The sequence below is a fragment of the Rhinatrema bivittatum genome, chromosome 3 (genome assembly GCF_901001135.1).
Source record: "Rhinatrema bivittatum chromosome 3, aRhiBiv1.1, whole genome shotgun sequence".
Lineage (NCBI taxonomy): Eukaryota > Metazoa > Chordata > Amphibia > Gymnophiona > Rhinatrematidae > Rhinatrema > Rhinatrema bivittatum.
Window position 1 is genome coordinate 71,745,542 of NC_042617.1, and position 21,743 is coordinate 71,767,284.

The window sequence follows — 21,743 nt, forward strand, 5'->3', positions numbered from 1 at the left end:
AAAAAAGGTTTTGACAAGTTCCTGGAAGAAAAAAGTCCATAAACAGTTATTAACCAGGTGACTCCAGAAAACCCACCAATTGCCGTTGGTAGTGAGCAACAAGAAATTGGATCTACTTTTTGGGATTGGCCAATGTAGAAGACAGGATGCTGGGCTTGATGGACCAACCTCTGGTCTAGCTCAGCCGGGCGTTTTGTATGCTCGTGTCCAGGATACAAAACTCCATTAGCCTCATCAGTTAGGAGAACAAGATCTGTCAACTGTTAAATAGGAAAGATCATCTTGGAAGATCTGAAGGTTGCCAGTCAGTGTAATAAAGCTTACAGTGGGGTAGATATCCAGAAATATTCGGCTAAGTGAGTTAGCTGCTGAATATACCCAGATAAATTGTATTCAGTGTTGTAGATAAGTTTAGTTGGCTAATTCGTTCAGCTGGATAGCAGCTGAATATCAGGCCCACTGTAGATATTCTGAAAACCCAAATGGCTGTAGGATCCCCAGGACAGCTTAGGGAAACCCCAAAATAGTGTCTTAATTCAACATGTCTTCATTAAACAATAGGATTTAAGTGAGATAAATACTGTACATGATTATGCACTTTATTCACTATGGCATGTATATTTTTCTCATGGTTTTAACATATATTAGGTGTAAAATTTGTTTCCCTTGATATCGTGATTCCCTTGGTATGGAGAGAATTTTTTAATGTACCAAACAAATTCATCACCAGGGGTGCTTCATAGTGCAAAACACACCATTTATGAATGCTGCTTACTTTATCACCACTATAAGGTCCACCTTCCCCAGTGAGCTTACAGATTTAACGTCAAGAACAGGGAGGCGGCGAAATTGTACACGGTGAGTGGTGGAAGCGAGATTCAAACTTGGAGGGTGAAAAGGGCTATTTGGTGTCCCCAGAAAAAGCAGGTGAAGATAAGCAGATGTATTATTACCGCTCTGGTCTATTTGAAAAGCCCTACATGCGTCAAAGCTGGGAGATATGTGCGTGATGTGGCCTGGCGCGTGCCACACAAATTTTAAAAGGCCCGCGGCCACGCGCGTATCTTAAATTCATTAAAAAAGATTTCTGAAAAGGGGGTGGGGCATGGGCGTGGTATGGGTGGGGTATGGGCGGGCCGGGACTGCATGTAAGTAGTTACGCACGTAAGCGTGCGCTGGGGTCCCCCACAGCGTAACTTTACGGATGGTATGTAAGTCATGTAACAAAAAAAACAAGGCTAGTCAGCGGGGTTTTAAGGCTTAGGGCTAATAGGATAAAAGGCAGGCAAGTTAGCTAAGGGGTTTAGGAAGTCCTTTACTGTTGCGAACTAGAAGCAAACTGGTAAAAAAGACCTATTGTGTCTCCGCACATACCTACTAAAATTTCCCCCACTTACGCGCTCTTGACGGCATTCGCGCACACATGTGCACGTCAATATAAAATTGTGCGCGCCTGTACCCGCGGATAGCCGATTTTATAACACGCACGCATATACAAACAGATACATGTTTGTTAATAAAATCGGCACGCTCGTGTGTGCGCCGGCAAACGCGCGCCATGTGCACACATGCGCGGGTCTTAAATTTTACTTCACCATGCAGATCTGTTGCTGTAAGAGCACTCTCACGATACAATATCTGGTGGCTGGAAACCATGAAATAACTCCCTTTTATACCACAGTTTATTATTATGTTAAGTAAATCAAATTCAAAGAAGTTTTCTGGGTTGAATGATATGCCCTGCACTGGGAATTCTTCTGGCTGAGGAAATAATTCTGTTCTTAAGCTAATTTAATAATTTTGCTTTTCTCGGAACATGTTCAAATAAACTGTGAACATGAGATATTTTTGGCAACCAGTGCATGGTCTGCAAACTGATTCTGCATATGGTTTTTTTTTTCTTCTGTAAAATTTTCCATTCTGGTGATCAGAGTGCAAATGAACTTTCTTGCTGTGCCGTCAAGCTAGAGGCAACTGTTGTCACTGGCTGACCTTTGTTTGTAAGTACGTGGGAACATGGATGAGGCATTTTGCATAGTAGAGACGGGTTCCTTCTCTGCTGGGGAACATTCTTACATTGGCAGAGACTGTGCTTAACCACTTCTTTCTTTTGATTGATAGAAACTGTCTGGGAGAAATCTGAAATTAAAAGAACAAAATATGCTCTAAGCCTTTTGCAGCCCTGCTCTGCGATTTTGCTAAATAGTTTCAGCACAGCAGGATGAATAGTACCTCTGTTGGCAGTGTTTTCAGCTAGGTAAGAAAATGCTTGATAGTGAATGGAGAGGATGAGTTTCAAAGCGATTTCTGTGGAGTAAAATGCGTTTTACTTGCGTTGATCGCGTTGAAAATTGCCTTCACTCAATGCGCTGCTTCAGGGGCTTACAAGCCACTCAATTTGGCTTGAATCATCGCAGTCAAAGAGGATAGCAAAGCAATTTCCTCTAAAATACTGTTCAACTCGGGTCCAAATGAACGCTCAGCACGGATGATCGCCAAAAGCTTGATGGACTCTCTACCTGGGTAACATCAAGCTAGGTTGAGAGAACATTGCCCAAATCTCATCTTGGGAGTGAGTTTCCTCACTCCGAAGGCCATCAAATCTTCACAAGAGACCACTGTTCTATTCGTAAGTGTCACTTGGAATGTCAGTGGCCCCTAACGCCCTACACTCTTACCTAATCCCCACCTCGAGTTACTAGGTGGGCCTACCATAGGGATACAAATACCTACCTATGGGCCATGACATTATGGCCAGTCTCTCTCTCTCTCTCTCTCTCTCTCTCTCTCTCTCTCTCTCTCTCTCTCTCTCTCTCTCTCTCTCTCTCTCTCTCTCTCTCTCTGCTACTTACTGCATTTTGATAAATCCAGGCCTAAGTTTGTACCTGAGGCAATGGAGGGTAACGTATCTTGTGCGATTGATAGACTCATCTGCTGTTGGTGGGGTAGGAGGTCTGGGTGAACTTGGAGGAATTCATGGTGAAGAATTAGGAAGGTCTCAATGCCCTGGAGAAGAACTGGTAGAGGTATCTGCCAATAGTGACTTCAAGTAACATCGGTACATTTTAAAATAAACTGACTTCCATGTGTAAATTAGGATTTTATGCAAGTTATTCTTTTCACGCATAAAATCTGTATGCATATGTTTCCAAAGTAAGTAGAGAAAATACACGTTTTCAATGCATTGCAAGCATTCCCTGATAACCAAACATACATACATATGCTGAGAGGTAGACATCCACATATTACCCGACACACATGGGTTACAAAATACTGTAGCAGATCTCCATGAGGCCATATATGTGCTTACATGGGGCCACGTGGAGTTGTGTGAAAGTTATCCTTCCTTCAAATCTTTGCACCTACTTTGCCAGCAAAATTCTACCCACAGAAGAATCAGGTGCAAGTAATAGGAAGTCCTTTGCATTCACGCAGCTTTCAAAGCAAAATTACTGGTGCAATTTTTACTTTGGGAATTGGTGCAAATCCCGCCAGTAAAAAGTACAACTGGTCTTTGACCCAGTACAGACAAGTTCAGAATTCCTCCCCTTCTTTGTCAGAAGCTCCAGTGATAATGGCAGTAACAGTTTACCTACTTGGCTCCCAGAGTTAGGTGTGACTTCAGTACTACTGTTGCCCAGGTTAGTAAAACATATATATATGTGTTTAGTTTGTTCAATTTATAAAACACCTTTCAAATTCGTTATCTCAGGGTGACGAACAACAGAAATAATACATTTGTGAAAGGGAGACATCATTGTGGACCTGGTCATAAAGGTGCAGGTGAACTAATACCGGTACCTGTGTTTTTTTACTCCCGTCACAGTTCATTCAGGTGCTTATGTTCTTGGAGGGTCTGCGTCTACTGGAATGCCTAACTAGTTGGTCCCCACAGTGCAAAAGAGACTGGTTTTGATCCTCCAGTGCCTCAAACCACTCTGGTTCCAAGGACAGCCAAGTATGCAAGTGAACCGCATGCTTCTTTAAAGTAGAGGCATCATGATTTCAAATGTATGTTTTTGAGGAAACATTGCAGACCTGTCGTGACCCTTAGGAACTGACATGGTACATGTAACAAAGGACACTGGGCAATAAGCTTGTATGTGATCTCACACACTTCAGCCTTTATGGAATGTATTAAGCATGTCCTAGGTTCTTCCTATCCTTTCACCTTTCTTCAGACCTGCTCTAGTGTTGCTGTGTTCAGTGGTGACACCCAGGATATAATTTTCTGTAGCCAATGCAGAGGGTATATTTGGTTTCCACTAGGAGATCAAATGCTGACAGCTGCCCCTGAAAAGGCTGGTAGTTCTTTTTTCAAAAATGTCCGGCATGTAAGCTGAACGTGTTGAATGCAATCCCTAGTCTTAAACGCTCATTTTTTTCTAATTTCAGAAGATATCTAAAAAGGCTGATTTCATGTGAGCATTGATTTAATTGTAGTTTTAACTGGGCCTTCCTACACAGTTAAGGATGGCGCAACTTTCATTTCATTGTGGAAACAAAACAGAAACCAAGAACAAGCAAGAAAAATACGGTAACTGGGCAAGACAACAATTTTCCACACCTTCTGACATAATAAAAAGGAGTGTGATAGTAAATTTTAAAAAGTTATAAAGTCAAAGTAGAGAAACCAGAAAAACTGTAACTTTCAGTAGCCATTTTTTTAGATGTAATTTTGCTCAGACCTCCAAAGTTTTATGACTTCTTCCGAAGTGATCAAAGGGTTGCCTAGTTAATAGGTAACTGAAGGAGAGTCTTATATTGATTTTCACATCCTGAAGCTTCCATTTCTTGAAGCTTATTGATGAGATCTTCACTCCCCTGTAAAAAAAACGACAATTAATTGAAAAGCTGATGCTCACAGTCCTTTTACTTTAATCTGTGTGATTTTAAACCCGCCTTTCTGACAGTGCACCGTGATGCCACATCACGCTGTAAGTGTTGTAATAACTATGAGGTTGATATTCAGCGCTACTTAGCCAAATAAGTAAGGACTTTCCAACTAAGTGGTGGGCAAGAAATGGGCATTTCAGGGAGAAGCTACTTATCCGGTTAACACAGGCAGTTAATAGCAATATTCAGTCTTATCCAGCTATGTTAACCAGATAAGTTAGACCTATTCAGTAGCAGGTGGAAAGTTAGGTGAATAAGTCTTACCTGGCTAACTCACTTAGGGGTCATTTTCAAACGCTTATCGCACGAGAAAAGTCCCTTTTCGCGTGCGATAGCATGCTGGGGGCGGAGTCAGGGTGGCAATGGGAGGAGTCGGTTGGCAAAGAGCAGCGGTATCGTCGCCAGTAGCGCGCCCAATAGCGCTACCTTTCACGGTGGCGCTATTGGGTGTGAAAGCCGGCAGTGAAAACACCGCGGTGGAGCGAAGGCTGCCGGCTTTCGCAGGCCCACCCCTCCCTTCGCCCCCCCCACCCCCGTTTTCGCTGGATTCACCATTCTGCGATAGAATGGTGAATCCAGGCCGTAGCCACATGTCTTTAAATATTGAACTCAGTGTTTTGTAATGTCTTGGCAGTTCACATACTATGCAATTGTATGGTTTTGGTTGGAAGAGAGGACAAAGCAAACTTTGTTCATGTGTTGCTCACTTTCCAATGCAGCAACGGAAGTGTAAAACAAGAGGAAATGAACATGGTTAAAAAATTATTAATACATACTGCTGTGGTAAATGATTTTTAAGAATCATAGAACAGCTACTAACTGTTAATACAGTATATTCTGTGTTGGAGCCACGTGGCTGTCAGGGAGAAGTGCTCAGAGAAATGGAATGCTAAGCACCCATTTCTGAACTATACATCTTGGTGGGCTGCTGTGTTGAGTTGGGGAAATGCCTTTGTGTCTGCTACTTGACTTTTCTCAGCATATTTACAACTCTAGCATTATGAGAAACTGAAAACCACTGAAATACGGTGAACTTTTTTGTAATGGATGGTTTAAAGTAAATACTTTTTATAACATAGCATGTTCAACGGGATGTTGGCAGTAGTGTTAAATTGTGTATTAGGCAAGGGTGCAAGCAGATTTTAATTCTTACTGACAATGGATTGACTCTGCCCCCTCACACAAACTGTTCCATGACATTTAACACAAATCTTCAGGTTCTCACTAGCTAGTTGACAACAGTAGGATTGGACTGAGAACTATTAACCTAATGGATTGAATTACAGAGTTGATTTTTTAATGGTTTCTTTTTGGTGTAAGGTGTTACTTGAAGGTCAGTGATTAAATTGGGAAAGTAGATTGGTTGTTATTAAATATTGTAGACATATAACCACATAGAAGTACACACTAGCTGAACAATGGGGAATTACTGGAAAAGAATAATTCTATATAAGCATTTCAAGGTTTATAACATGTCAGAAAGTGGAGTTATCTAGTTCCAGTTTTTCATTTATATGTCACTGTCTCCATCCAGGCAGATGAATAAAAATAAAGTGTATGTGACTGTAATGGAAAATTGATATGTCTCATATCTTGTCCCAACCTCTCAGAATAGTTTAACTAGTACATGAATAATTTTTTTGGCCCATTTACTGTCTCTTCATTTATTACTTTAATATTTGCAGTCTTCATTTATTATATTTTTCTACTCGTCAGTTCCAAGTATCAAGAATCTAGTATACAGCATCAAAGCTACTGCTGCTTTACATTTTAGTCAGACTAGAAGACGATTAGATTTGCCAGGTCCTCAGAAACTTGTACTGTCATCCTATTGCTTTCAAAACCAAATCCAGATCTCTGCTCACCTTGCAAATTTTCCGTGTTCGTCCCTGGTTTGCATGTCTAGTCTAATCTTTTCCTACTCCCCCCCTCTCCCCCCCATTCCTGCTTCTTTAACAAGTAAAAAGGACTATTGTATCCATTCAAGCTATTCAATATGATTGATTTTTTTTTTTTTTTTGCAAAAGTTTTTCTTGATATTTTTTCCTTGTTTTCTATATTACCTTCTTTCACACTCCACAGACTTGTCTTTATTAGAATCCTGATTCTAGCTGCACTGCAAGGGATAGGTGACTTGAGTTTGAATCCTTTGTCCAGTGGGATGGGCAGAGGTGATATGCTTAGGCTCGGAGAGGGAGGGAGGACAAGTCCTCTTTTAGGAGCTCCCCCTGCTGGCAGAAAAATAGCACAAAGGGATTCCGTCTTGGAGATCATTTCCTCTTCAACCCTTGGTCAGCAAGAGTAGAGGGCTATTGAATTGTCATATTCATTATGAGGAGGGGGCGATGAAGCGGGAGAATAATTGGAGAATGCCCCAAAAATGTAACTTGTTGTTGGTTTGAGCCAGTGTGACGAGTGCTGTTTCCCTTACATGGGAAGTGAGGTCACTACAACTCGACTATATCCACAAATGGCTGCTCGCCTGATGTAGAAGTTTTTGCTATACATGAAAAAGGGTCATATAAATGCAGGTTTTCCAAACACATAATTTTACTTGGTTTATATATGACCAGAATTTCATAAATTAATAAATATAATTTATAATGGTATTAAGGGTAAAGCATAATCTATATGCATGTAAAGCAATGAGGTTGATATGAAAAGAAAGCTGAACACCTGACCTAGACCTAGACACCTGACCTAAACTTAGGCACCTAGACTTAGGTGCCTAAGTTTTCAGCTGAAAATTCACCTACCTTTAGGTGTGTAAAAACTGAGGAGCCTACATTTAGGCCTGCTATTTCTTCTTCTATGTGTAGATGCTTAAGTTTGAGACCTAGCACTGAAAATTAGTGCCGATTTCCTAACTTGCATCCCTCCCGCGTCCAAGCACAGTCTACTTTTTAGGCACGGATATTTAGGAATGCAGCCTTAGTCAGTTTTCAAAGATGCCAGCTATGGCCCTTGACTCTGAAAGTTAGACATCTAGAGCCCATGAAAATGTATCTCAATGTGTTTTAAGAAAATGGGGAAATGGGGAGGGATAAATCAGGTTAGATTTAGTGTGGCACAAGTGCAAGGTGCTCTATGTAGAAAAGAAAAATCAGTTTAAATGAAACAATGGAAAATGGCTGACTAGTTAGTTGCCTGGTAGAGAGGGATTTAGGGGTTATGGTGACAACATACTGCATATGAGTCGACAATGTAATACTGCCATGAAAACATTAACACTATGGTGAGGATGTATTAACAGGAAAATCACAGGTAGAGGATGTGATGTCATTCCCCCATTCCACTCACATTGGCAATCCTCTGGCTGACGTATTTTGGACCCCACACATCGAGCAGGATAAGAAGAAATTGGAGGAAGCCCTAAGGCGAACATGAAAGCAATATAGGTCAGGCTAATACAACCGGTGAGGAGAGATTGGGGTAGTAGGTTAACCAAGCAGCAACATGGGTCTGGGCTTAATCACTTACCTTTCCAAATCCCAGCTCACAGCAGGCTACATTCGGGTATAGTAGGTATTTCCCTGCTCCAAAGAGCTTACAGTGTAAGGGGATCATTTAATAAGCAGCGTTAGGGTTTTACTGCATGGTAAACAGTGTTTACCACACTGCAAAAGCACAGATAATCTGCAGAATTTCAGATACCGCATGCTATACACCCCTAAAAGAAATGGCATAACCCAGGTATTAAGATGAGCCGATTGCATGAAAATACATACAAATACATGCAAATCAGCTCATAAAGAGGGAATTCTAATGCAAATTAAATAACACGATTTGCCTCAACATTCTCAAGCTATGTTATTTGATTGAAAGTTAGATTGATTTAAGAGGTTTAGCTAACTTTTCATGGGAGCACCAGGACATTAATACAGGTCCTGATGCTCTTAGGGTTAAGGCCTTGAAAAGGGTTTGAGCAGCTCCTGGTTCCAGAGATGTAAAATTAGTGTGTGGGGGGATCTGAGACCACTCTCCCCCCTTGACCGCCCTGTAAGGTGGTCAAACTTTCCTAATGGAAAAAAAGGTTTCCCTGAAGCTAGCCCCATCCCATGGCCTGAAAACCCTCCTGTTTGTATAAACAAATACAGATGCCCTGCCCCTTCCAGATCTCCCCACTTCCTTGTGCATTCACTTTAGTGCCCTGGTGGTGCTCTTGTCATGGGTTTCTCCATAGACCCCCACCAATTTTACATCTTTGGAGGTGGGGGCTCCACTAGCCCCTTTAAAAGATGGTGTCCCAGCATGTGGGGCTGGCATGGGATTATCAGAGGGTTACGTTAGTAAATAGACCCCAAGGTTTGTGCTTGAAGGCGAGTGACTTGCCCAAGATTATAAGGCATGGAAGTGAGGAAAGGTGGGGTCTGGACCCTGGCTCTGCGATGATTTCCCTGGTTCTCAGCCCATTTCACTGGCCACGGGACCTGCTAGCAGAATCGAACGGTATGATTTGGGATGATAGCGCGCACACTGCTCTGTTCTGTATTTTCATTGTGGTAGAGCAAGAAGGAATATGCCGAAATTGTACTTGGGGAGACTGAGGTTAAACAATAGAAATTAAGCACTGGACCAAATTACTTAGGGTCCATAATTGTACATTTCAAAAGCAGATGAACTGGAATGATTTTTGTATATTAGATCCCACCTGGAGATAAGGGAATGATGATAGATGGGCCTCCTATGATTGCTTCCAGCCTTATCTTTCTGTGTTGCATTGTTGCTTTCTGCATTTGTGCATTATTTTATCTTTTCCTTAATTGCGCATATAATGAAATCATATATGCAAGCTGGAGGCATATTTACTTGCTTGCTCATTACTGGGAACTTTTGTTTCAACTTAACACATACTGTGGTTTGTGGAATATTTGCCGTCACCCTCAGTGTCAAAGTGCAGTTCAGCTGAGAAAAGTTAAGGAAATGTAAATATTAAGGATTCAAATGTCATTACATTTTATGATGTGTATTAAGAATTACACACATCTCCTTGATGATACTGTATCAGTAGGAAACGTCTTGTTGTCATGGATAGAAGGTGACTGATCTCAAGATCCAGAGCAGTGGTATTCACTTCCAGTCCCTTGAGGGCTACAAACAGATTGACTTTTCAGGATACCCCTAATACAGAGGTTCCCAAACCCATCCTGGAAGAAACCCCCCCCCCCCCCCACCCCAGCCAGTCAGGTTTTCAGATATCCACAATAAATATGTATGAGATAAATTTGCATGCAGTGGAGGTAGTGCATGCATATATCCCTCATGCATATTCAGTGCGGATATCCTGAAAACCTGACCGGCTGTGGTCCTCCAGGACCACTGCCCTAATGAATATGCAGGAGATAGATTTGCATGCACACTGTCTCAAGTTGCAAGCAAATCTATGTCCTGCATGTTTATTAGGGGTATCCTGAAAACTTGACCCTGTTTGTGGCTCTCAAGGACTGGAAGTGAACCCCACAGCTCTAGAGCCAGCACGAGGGTTGCAATTCAGAGGTTTCACCTTTTCTCAGTACTTAGTTACAATGAGTTTCTGAACAAATTACATCCTGTTATTTTTTGTTTAGGTTTGTTCTCAGTTTAAGCCTTCTTAAATCAGATGTGCTAGCTCATTGTTCATTGCTCAAATTAATAAATGCCAGAATTAAAAAGCATTTTTTCATAATAGTGCGCTGTAGCTTAAGCAGTTTCTTGGCGTGTGTGTTGGGATATTATTAGAGATGTCTTTAATGTTATCTCAGTCCAACTGTTGTGCCCTCAAAGCAACTCAGGAAGAAAATGTAGAGATCAAAGAATTTAATAAAAGCCCCTTTCACAGCTTATCTGTCATCAAATGCAGGTATTAGTGAAGAAATATGAATAATTTTTCTTGACTTGCTGAGGGAGGCTACAGAGCTACAACATATGTAATTTAAGACTTTGAAATGGTGAATGAAAACTTTCAAAATCCGCACGCTGCATTTATCTCTTCATTAATGTCTTCAGTGTTGTTAACATCGAGTAGACTGGCAAGATTGTACGTCAGTCATTACACGAAAAAGTAGGATGGGCTGATTGTGTGTCTATAAACCTCACCGCCCTGATTTTGTAAGTGAACACACATTGGAGACAACAAGACGGTCCACATTCCAGCAATCCCCCATGGATAGTTTACATCCCCAGGTTTTGTCGGAACAATCAGAGTTAAACTCCGCAGATAGTTCTGCTTTGATTACTGCCCCATGAAAAAGTATCTTCCCAAATCTGCACCTGTGTTTTGTGTGGTTACTACTCTTCATGGTCAGTTTCCTCCCCTGAGCTATTCCCACCTCAGTAATTATGCCACAATCCTGGGGGGGGGGGGGGGGGGGGGGGTAACTTTCAAAAGGATTTATGTGCTTAGAACTGGGTATTACGTGCATAAATGCACTTTACCCGTGCAAGTGGGCTTTTGCAAATTGCTAAGATATATGCTGCTGAATTGTCAATAGGTACACTTTAAGCACATAAACAGGCTTTTGAAAATTGCTATGATGTGTGCTGCTTGTATGCATGTAAATCCTTTTGAAAAGTTACCCCTCTAGGTAAAAATATGCACATTGCTGACTTACATGCATACTTCTACCTATGAGGAGGAAGGGGAATAATTGAAGAGCCCGTTTCTATTTTACCTTCCCAGAAGGCAGGCGCACACCGTTGTCCCCGAGGTCAGTCTTGTTCCCAGTTTTCCTTTCTTCTCCATTGTACACCAATACTGTCACAAAGGGCCTCCAGGTGCCAGGGTTCTTCCAGCAAGGAGGAGGATATAGCACCAGGGCTGTAGGCTCACGGGGCTGGGGACCATGTCACACAGTCTCTCGGTCTCTCCTTTGGCTGCTCTCACAGATGTACTCATGCTTTGGGTGGCCTTCCTACAGGGTATCTCGGATTCTGAAGCAACACGATGGACAACTGTTATATGAAATCTATATCATTCCCTAATTAAAGTACCCTTTAACTGTCGACTCTTCCCATTATGTTCTTGGTCCCCCAATAAAAGCAAAAATGACTTCAACTACTAAATCATAGCTGGAAATTAACCTCACCATATCCCTAAGGGATCTGCATACTATGGAAGTAATTTTCAAAGGAGTTACACTTATATTGTAGCAACTTTCAAAAACCCATTTACATGCATAAAGTGTATTTATCAACACAAAACCTTTTTCACAATTCATTCTTATGGAGTGAATTTTCAAAGAAGTTAAAAGTAGCAATTTTCAAAAGCCCACATGTGGAAATCCTTTTGAAAATTACCTCCTAAGCATTTTCCCATAGGCACAAAATGGGAAAAACCTTTTTAGTGCATCCGGCCCTAAGCCATTAACCCAATATGATGGATATTTTTGGATCATGTAGCTATTAGATGTTACATTTAAAAAAGAGAGGCCAGCAGGGCACTTCCTGCCTGTGAAATGTCTCTTTTCTTTCAGACCATGGTCTAGAGACAGGAAGTGCCATGCTGGATCCATTTTCGGTGAGGAAGTGTGTTGGTCAAAACTACAGGAAAGAACACTAAAATTAGTTAGTTTGTTTAGCTGGAATGGTCAAAAACAAATATTTATTTCTACGGTGACTCCATATTTAAGTGCTGCATCAATACAGCAACATTTTGCTTTGATTAACTGTACATCGTACTCAGTACTGTATCTAGAGTCTCAGAAGGACAATATAAGACAGCAGGTAGTACTTTGTGAACAAAACACCATAGTTTAACTTTAAATACCAAGTTTATTGCTCCAACCCCTTGCATCGTGATCCAAAAATCAGCTCCTCGCTTCTTTCTTTGTTTTATTTTTCAGTTAAGCAAATTGATTCCTAACTGATCCCTTTGATGTAACAGATCTATTGTTTCACTGTATATAGAGCCATTCATGCCTATTGCTGAGAAGTACAGAAAGGATTTTTTTTTTTTTTAACAATATCATCAACTTTGCAGACTGTTTCCTTTCTCAGCAGGTGCCATTGCATCGCACAGGTCTAAGACTTCAGCCTTTCCTATTTCAGTTACTCTACGAAAACAATGTCGCCGGGGTTCTCTTTCTGTATCTAATATCCCTGACCATGCATGCCTCTTCTAGCAACTCTCTCATTATAAGAACTGAGGTTGTGCCACGCTGGGTCAGACCAAGGTGAGTCAAGCCAAGCATTCTGTCTCAACACTGGCCAGTCTGGATCACCAGAACCCAGCAGCTCCCAAACAAATAGATCTATTTCTTCTTCCTCACTTCCAGGGATAAGTGATGGTCTTCCCAAGCCTGCCTGAGTAATAATTGTTTATGGACTTTGTCTCCAAGAACTTGTCCAATCCTCTTTTAAACCCTGCTCTGCTAGTCACCTTGACCATATCCACTGGCAAAACATTCCACAGCTTGATTGTGCATTGATGAAAAAATACTTTCTACTATTTGTTTTAATAATAATAATAATAATAATAATACTTATCAAGGCTGATATTCAGCTGCGGAGTGGCTAGTTAGGCCGGATATAGCTGTCCAACTAACTTAATGGGGATGTTCAGCGGCGAGGCCGCACTGCTGAATTTAACCAGCTATCTTAAAGCTAGCTGGATAAGTATATCCGACTAACTTTAGGACAGCCCTATGGCACGACCAGAGTTAGTCGCATAAATTAAGCAGCTAATTCTGAATATCGGCTAACTCTGGCCCACCCCAAATGCCTCCCATCTGCCCCTGGACCGCCCCCGATTTATGTGGCTTCTGAATATTGGTCTCATCATTTTTATAGCACTACAGGACACTAGGAGCGGGAAGTCGTTTGCAACAAAATAGAAAATATAGATGGCATTTCCTATTTCGTTGCATTTCATGAAAAACGAAAAACAATGAGAAAAAAAACACAAAATTTCGTGTTGCTTTTCCTGTCATTTTTTTTTGGGGGGGGGGAGGTTAAAAAAAATGCAAGCTTAAAAGGAAAAAAAACAGAAGCCACCCCAGCCCTTCCCATTTTAAAAAAAAATGAGCTCCCCACCAGTGGACCCCCTGCTCATCCTCCCGACCCCCCCCCCCAGGGCACAGTACTAATACCCAGTAGTCTAACGGGGGGGCCCCGAGAGCAATTTCCCACTCACGGGCTGGCAGCTTCCCTCAGCTTTGCCCTTAACTTGTGATAAGGGCTACCGATGGCACCATTAACCCCTCTTACAAGTTAAGGGCAAAGGGGGCTGGCACCATTTTGAATGAGGGTAGCTGCCAGACCAGGAGTGGCAAATTGCTCCTGGGCCCCCTGCTAGAGCACCTTGTGTTTGTAGTGAGTTCTGGGAGGCGTGGTGGTCCGCTGGTGGGGGGAGCTCTGTTTTTGAATAAATGTTTTCTTGGTTTGCTTTTTTTTTAATGAAACGGCATAACAAATTTAAAAATAACGATCCTGGGGTGGGCCACCCCCGGAATGAAAATAAAAGCGCCACAAAATGTTTTTCCTACTGGACATGCACAGTGATAAGTTCTTTCCCCAACCATCTTGCAATCTAAGGGCCTCATTTACTAAGCATTTATCCCAGAGATACAGAATGGGAGAAAAGCCTTAGTGAATCAGGACCCTAAGTGAGTACCTGAGGCAATGCTCTAGCCACTAGGCCATTCTTCCTCCCTGCTGGTTGTTAGTTTCCTGGTGTATAGCTTTGCTCTAATATTATGTGAAGGGTAATTGCCTGTCTTTTATTTATCCGTTGCACCCCCCTTATGATTTTATAAACCTCTATCATGTCCCCTCTGTCATCTCTTTTCAAGCTGAAGATTCCTAATCTGTTTAGCATTTCCTCATAATGGAGCTGCGTCAGCCTCTTTATCACTGTTGTTGCCTTTGTACCTTTTTTGAAGCAACCAGAACTTCTCACAGTACTCATAGAGTAGTTACAGCATGAATCGATGCATGCTATTTTCCATTTTATTCTGTAATCCTTTCAAATAATTCCTAATATTCTATTTGCTTTTTTGACTGCCACCATAAGAACATAAGAAATTGCCATGCTGGGTCAGACCAAGGGTCCATCTAGCCCAGCATCCTGATATTGGGTACTTGTCAGGCCACAAGAACCTGACAAGTACCCAAACACTAAGAAGATCCCTTATTACTGATGCAATTAATAGCAGTGGCTATTCCCTAAGTTAACTTGATTAATAGCAATTAATGGACTTCTCCTCCAAGTACTTATCCAAACCTTTTTTGAACCCAGCTACAATAACTGCACTAACCACACCTTCTGGCAACAAACTCCAGAGCTTAATTGTGCGTTGAGTGAAAAAGAATTTTCTCTGATTAGTTTTAAATGTGCTACTTGCTAACTTCATGGAGTGCCCCCTAGTCCTTCTATTATTCGAAAGTGTAAATAACCGAGTCACATCTACTCGTTCAAGACCTCTCATGATCTTAAAGACCTCTATCATTTCCCCCCTCAGATGTCTCTTCTCCATGCTGAATAGCCCTAACCTCTTCAGCCTTTCCTCATAGGGGAGCTGTTCCATCTCCTTTATCATTTTGGTTGCCCTTCTCTGTACCTTCTCCATCACAACTATATCTTTTTTGAGATGTGGCAACCAGAATTGTACACAGTATTCAAGGTGCGGTCTCACCATAGAGCGATACAGATCCATTATGACATTTTCCGTTTTATTAACCATTCCATGCCTAATAATTCCTAACATTCTGTTTGCTTTATTGACTGCCGCAGTATACTGAGCCGACGATTTCAAAGTATTATCCACTATGATGCCTAGATCTTTTTCCTGGGTGGTAGCTCCTAATATGGAACCTAACATCGTGTAACAACAGCAAGGGTTATTTTTCCCTATATGCAACACCTTGCACTTGGTCACATTAAATTTAATCTGCCATTTGGATGCCCAATCTTCCAGTCTTGCAAGGTCCTCCTGTAATGTATCACAATCCGCTTGTGATTTAACTAATCTGAATAATTTTGTATCATCCGCAAATTTGATAACCTCACTCGTCGTATTCCTTTACAGATCATTTATATATATATATATATATTGAAAAGCACCGGTCCAAGAACAGATCCCTGACGCACTCCACTGTTTACCCTTTTCCACTGAGAAAATTGTCCATTTAATCCAACAACTCTATGTTTCCTGTCTTTTAACCAGTTTGTAATCCACAAAAGGACATCGCCTCCTATCCCATGATTTTTTAGTTTTCTTAGAAGCCTCTCATGAGGGACTTTGTCAAACGTCTTCTGAGCTGAGGATTTCAACTTACTATCCACAAGGACTCTTTGTCTCTTCCTCAGTGATGACTCCTAATACAGAACCCAGCATTGAATACCTGTAGTTGGAATATTTTTCTCTATGTGCATCACTTTGAACTTTTTCAATTTAAATTTCATCTATCATTCAGATGCCCAGCCTCCTAGTCTCACACAGTCATAGAAACATAAAAATGACGGCAGAAGAAGACCAAACGGCCCATCCAGTCTGCCCAGCAAGCTTTTACACTTTTTTTCTCATACTTATCTGTTACTCTTGGCCCCCATCAGCAACCCCCTCGTCCAGTTTCCCTCCACCCCCGCCATCGATGTAGAGAGCAGCGCTGGAGCTGCATCCAAGCGAAGCATCCAGCTCAATTGGTCAGGGGTAGCAACTGCTGCAATAAGCAAGTTACTCCCTTGCTTATTTGTTTACCCAGCCTGTGCCATTCAGTCCTTGTTAGTTGTTGTCTGAATATAATTCCTCTTTTCTTTATTCCCCCTGCCATTGAAGCAGTGTGTTGCACTGGATATGTATTCCCAGTGAAGTATCAGGCTTAATTGATTCAGGGTAGTAACCGCCATAACAAGCAAGCTACTCCCATAAATATTTGTTTGCCCAGACTATATAATTCATTCCTTGTTGGTTGTTGCCTGAATATAAATCCTCTTTTCCTCTTTCCCCCCTGCCGTTGAAGCAGAGAGCTATGCTGGATATGCATTGAAGTGAAGTATCAGACTTATTTGGTTTGGGGCAGTAACCGCCGCAACAAGCAAGCTAATCCCTGGTTTTTTTTTGTGAATGCAAATCCTTTATTTCCACATTGCCTCTTGCCATTGAAGCATAGAGCAATGTTGGAGTTGCATTAACAATGAGTATGTTTATTGAATAAGGGTATTAATCTCCAGGTAGTAGCCATAATTCCTGCAAACTACCCCCATGCCTCTTCTCTTCATTAACATCCTTTAGACTTTATGGATCCATAGTATTTATCCCATGCCCCTTTGAAATCCTTCACAGTTTTAGTCTTCACTTCCTCCGGAAGGGCGTTGCAGGCATCCACCACCCTCTCCGTGAAGAAATACTTCCTGACATTGGTTCTGAGTCTTCCTCCCTGGAGTTTCAAATCGTGACCCCTGGTTCTGCTGATTTTTTTCCAATGGAAAAGGTTTGTCATTGTCTTTAGATCATTAAAACCTTTCAAGTGTCTGAAAGTCTGTATCATATCACCTCTGCTCCTCCTTTCCTCCAGGGTATACATACTTAGATTCTTCAATCTCTCCTCATAAGTCATTCAATGAAGACCCTCCACCTTTTTGGTCGCCCTTCTCTGGACCGCTTCCATCCTGTCTCTGTCCCTTCTGAGATACGGTCTCCAGAACTGAGCATAGTACTCTAGGTGAGGCCTCACCAAGGACCTGTACAAGGGGATAATCACTTCCTTTTTCTTGCTCGATATTCCTCTCTCTATGCAGCCCAGCATCCTTCTGGCTTTAGCTATCGCCTTGTCACATTGTTTCGCCGTTCAGATTGTTAGACACTATCACCCCAAGGTCTCTCTCCTGCCCCATGCACACCAGCCCTCCCCTTCCATCGAATACTGTTCTTTCGGATTTCCACACCCCATATGCATGACTCTGCACTTCTTGGCATTGAATCTCAGCTGCCATATCTTCGACCACTCTTCCAGCTTCCTTAAATCCTGTCTCATTCTCTCCACTCCTTCCAGCATGTCCACTCTGTTGCAGATCTTAGTGTCATCCGCAAAAAGACAAACCTTACCTTCTATCCCGTCCGCAATGTCGCTCACAAAGCAGTGGCATAGCCAGAATTGATTTTTTGGGTGGGCACAAGGTTAACATGGGTGGGCACAAGGCATGCAGGTCTACTAGTTGTTTTCTTACTGATAAATAATGCCATATACTGCACCCTAGAATGGCTTTCTAAGTAGTTTGCAACAGCCATGTGTCATGTATGAAACTTTAAAATAATTTACTTCAATTATTTCAAGTATAGAAAACAATCAAATCCAATCATATAATAAAACAAAAATTAATGTATTCTTTCATGAACCATCTTTGCAGAAACCCAGAAATCTTCATAAATAAATAAATAAAATATAATTAATCATCAGAACAGGTGCAGCACAGAGTTAGGGCAATTCACATTACAAGTAACATGAAAAAAAAAATTCAAATTCTGGTGTCATCTCAGCAAAAAATAACCATCCACTGCTATTTTGGGAAGTAACACAAACTCTTGTAAAGAAAGAGGCATCTAGAACCTTGCCATACATTCACAGCACTGACTCTCAGGATTCAAACAACAACCTTATGAAAAAGCAGCAATGCAAATACTACACCAGACACTAGAACATTAATACATCACCTACAGGAATAACAGAACAAGATGGACTACTACTACAGAGAAACTATGTGCTAGAAATACTGCATTTCTGTCACACAGAGGCAAAACTGAGACCGACCCTTACCTAATATAGAAATAAGAGACTATAAATTAGAAACAGAAACATGCAGAAAAAGCCAAAATAGAAAGCCTGAGAAACTAAAATGTCTGAACAGTGGAATACTTAAGAGCAAAATAAAAAATATAAGAATGCACATTCCCAAAGATGGCATATTTAAATTGCTAACATCTCTCTCTCTCTCTCTCTCTCTCTCTCTATGTGTGTATATATATATATATATATATATATATTTTTTTTTTTTTTTTTTACCTTTGTTGTCTGATCTTTGTATTTTTCTAATCAGTTGGTCCTGGTCTCTTTTTCCCATTTTTTCCCTTGTCGCTCATTTCCTAATTTTCTACTACTGTCTTCTTCCCTTCCACACGCACACATATATACATACATGCTTTCTCTCACAGACTCCCTCACACACTCAGGCTCTCACTCTCGTATGCTTCCCCCCCCCCCCCACCAAGTTCACATTCTCTGCAGACATACATACAAGCTATCACTTTCTCACCCCTCCCCAGGCTTATATTCTTATGCACACACAGATGCACATCCAGGCACCCATTCTCATCCACACGCAAACCCATACTCCCATTCTCACCCACACATACACATATTCAAGCTCCCATTCTCACCCACACACACATATTCAAGCTCCCATTCTCACCCACACACACACATTTAAGGTCCCATTCTCACCCACACATACACACATTCAAGCACCCATTCTTACCCACATATTGAAGTTTCCATTCTCACCCACACACACAAACCCAGGCTCCCATTCTCACCCATATATACACACTTTCAAGCTTCCATCCTCACCCACATATTCAAGCTTCCATTCTCACCCACATATTCAAGCTTCCATTCTCACCCACACACATTCAAGACTCCATTCTCTCTCCCATACACACCCAGGCTCCGATTTTCACCCACACATACACCAAGGCTCCCATTCTCATCCGCACATACACATTCAAGCCTGTGCACAGTTTCCGCTTCTTCCGACGAGAGCAGGAAGATCAGCTGGCCTCTCCTGCTGCCACTGGCCTCCTGCTATCTTCGGGCCATACGGCCGACCGATCTTCCTGCTTGGGGGGAGGGGGGAGCGGAAGCTGTGCACGGCACTTCCGCTCTCCTCCTTCCCCCCCCCAACAGGAAGATCGGTCGGCCATATGCAGGAGGCCAGTGGCAGCAGGAGAGGCCAGCTGATCTTCCTGCTCTGGGGGGAGGAAGCGGAAGATGTGCGCGGCGCTTCCGCTCTTCTCCCCCCCCCCCCAAACAGGAAGATCGGTCGGCCGTACGGCCCGAAGATAGCAGGAGAGGCCAGCTGATCTTCCTGCTTTGGGGGGAGGAAGTGGAAGCTGTGCGCGGCGCTTCTGCTTCTGCTTCCCCCCCGCTAACAGGAAGATCGGTTGGCCATATGGTTGCAGGACCGCTTCCCCACGTGTGCCGTGATGGCGTGCCAGGCATGGGTTCTCCTCTTCACTGTCGCGGGGATGGGATCCCACGACAGCCTTGCAGTTCCGGTGTCAGTTGGGTGGGCCTGCGTCTAAACTGGGTGGGCAGCTGCCCACCCAGGCCCACCCGTGGTTACGCCACTGTCACAAAGATATTGAACAGGACCAGTCCCAACACCGATCCTTGCAGCACTCCACTAAACACCGCTCTCTCTTCAGAGTAAGTTCTATTTACCTTCACACATTGTCTTCTGTCCGTCAACCAGTTTGCAATCCAGGCCACCACCTTGGCACTCACTCCTAAGCTTCTCATTTTATTCACCAGCCTCCTATTCGGGACCGTATCAAAAGCTTTGATAAAATCCAAGTAGATGACATTGAGTGCTCTTCCTTGATCCAGTTCCTTAGTCACCCAATCAAAAAAGTCTTTCTGCAATTCCTCACAATCTACTGTAGTTTTAATAACATTGAACTTATGTGAGTTTAAAACTATAGAAAACTGACAGGGTCATTTCTCAAATTGCATTAGGACCTTATTGCACGTGTTAGGGCCCTAACGCCTACAATAATGCCGTAACACACGCGATAAATATTGCATTGCAAAATGTGTATGTAAATTTAAAATTAGTATTAGAGTGGGAGGAATAAATGGAAAAGAGGGTCAGATAACATGGCGTGTGTTAGAGTAATGCACAGCAATGCACTTTTTAACGCCAGAAATAACTACACCTTTTTTCTGTGTGTTATGCCTGTGTTAGCTGTGTGTTACTGGCCAAAATGTTTTTTTATCGCAAATGCCAGTTCGAGGAGGAGGAGGAAGGGGGGGGAGAGAAAGAGAGTGAAAAAAAAAAAGAGCTAGCCTCTATGGAGGCTTACATATAAGTTAACTTTTTATACCACTGTAAGAGGGGAGCATTTTGAACTCGGGTGAATTTTGGGGATTGGGGTAGGTTTGGGGGGCAGTTGTACATGCACAGTCATAGGTATGAACAGCACAGTTGCCATCAGTGAAGATTTACTGTCATTTGGAGTGATGAAAGGTAAAAGAGGAGTAGATTTGTACAATGTATTCTCTACCTAGCTTGATGCACTCTTTACCTAGCTGCAATCAAGCTAGGTGGAGAGTACATTGTACAAATCTACTCTTCTTTTACCTTCCATCACTCCAAATCACATAAAATCTTCAGTCATGGCAACTGTGCTGTTCGTACCTATGACTGTGCATGTAAAACTGCCCCCTAAAATCTACTTCACCCCCCCCAAACCTCACCACGAGTTACTAGTGCCCCCTCTTTCAATTGTAAGAACTTATATGTGACCTTCCACAGAGGCTCTCTCAGCCCAAACTGGTATGGGGTGCAATAATAAATATATCACACATTGCAGTAGCTGGAAAATTATCCTAACCACATCCCCTTTTTTATCATGGGCAATATTTCTATTTATAGCAATTTGATAAACCTAGGTCTCAGATGGGAGCCTTTCAGTCACCGTTTCATTGCTCCCTAAATTGTAGAGGGGTTTTTTTTCTCTCAAATAAGACAGAAAATTATCAAAATACATGAAAGACCTCACAAAAAGCAACAGTTTCTGTGTTTATTCTCTGGTATTTTATAGAATTTAATTTAACAGATGGTTCTAGTTTTCAGGAACAGGCTATGGCAATAT

At 42.1% G+C, this 21,743-nt stretch overlaps 1 protein-coding gene and 1 long non-coding RNA gene across 3 annotated transcripts in view; one reads left to right on the forward strand and one right to left on the reverse strand.

The window, feature by feature from the left end:
- PRKCE (protein kinase C epsilon) overlaps nt 1-21,743 on the forward strand; it is a 1,012,677-nt gene that overhangs the window by 770,351 nt on the left and 220,583 nt on the right.
- Nucleotides 4,212-21,743, reverse strand: part of LOC115086901 — a 66,654-nt gene continuing 49,122 nt past the window's right edge. For both annotated transcript variants that reach the window (XR_003855363.1, XR_003855362.1), the window contains 2 exons: nt 11,547-11,805; nt 4,212-4,824 (listed from right to left, as the gene is read on the reverse strand). This is a non-coding gene — a long non-coding RNA (uncharacterized LOC115086901). The remainder of the gene's footprint in view (nt 4,825-11,546; nt 11,806-21,743) is intronic.